We start from the raw sequence: 717 nt of genomic DNA, 5'->3' as shown, positions 1-717 counted from the left end.
GACCAGAACCTCCCCGGGCGCCGCCCCCCGGGCGGAGGGGATTAGCCGACGGTGTGTCCATTCATGGAGAAGAACCTCGCTGTCAGCAAAGGGCTGGCCGGGCGCTGCCCCTGCGCCTGCCTACAGCCCTGCCAGCCCTCCCGGTGCAAGCAGGCGTGAAGGGCCGGGGACACAGCCTGGGGGGTCTATGAGGAGCAGGATGGCCGTGGACAGATTGCTCTGAGCAAGTACGGCCATGGTGGAGGTGGGGGATGCCCAACGCTTTTGACTGGTCCTGGGAAGTGGCTTCCTCGTCGTGAGGGGAGCAGCTCTGCACTGTCAGCAGACAGAACATCCCTGCACAACGGGGCAGAGAGAGCCCCCATGGGATGCCAGAGACCAGCAGAAGCTGCCTTAGGACCCACACAACCCCTCATTCCTTCTCCAGAAATCCAGGGTAAGTGGGGGACCCAGTAGGGTCACAGAGCTGCCCAGCACCTTTGGGTGCCCTCTCCTGCCTCTCACTGAGAGTGCCACAGCACCCGGAGGCACGGACTGTGGGGGTGGCTGGCGCTAGTGTTTCGCCTACCACCGCCTGTGAGGCAGGAAGCCCCAGGCTCAGGCAGGGAGTTATTTTAGACTCTATCCCTATCTGGTGGCTTCCACAGCCAGCGAGCAGCCTGCCTTCCCCACCCCACAGTTCCAGCCCATATGCTGGGCTGCATCAAAAGGAGCGTG

This window comes from Nestor notabilis, unplaced genomic scaffold (assembly GCF_000696875.1).
Source record: "Nestor notabilis isolate BGI_N333 unplaced genomic scaffold, ASM69687v1 scaffold14833, whole genome shotgun sequence".
Taxonomy (NCBI): Eukaryota; Metazoa; Chordata; class Aves; order Psittaciformes; family Psittacidae; genus Nestor; species Nestor notabilis.
This window is presented reverse-complemented; position numbering follows the sequence as displayed.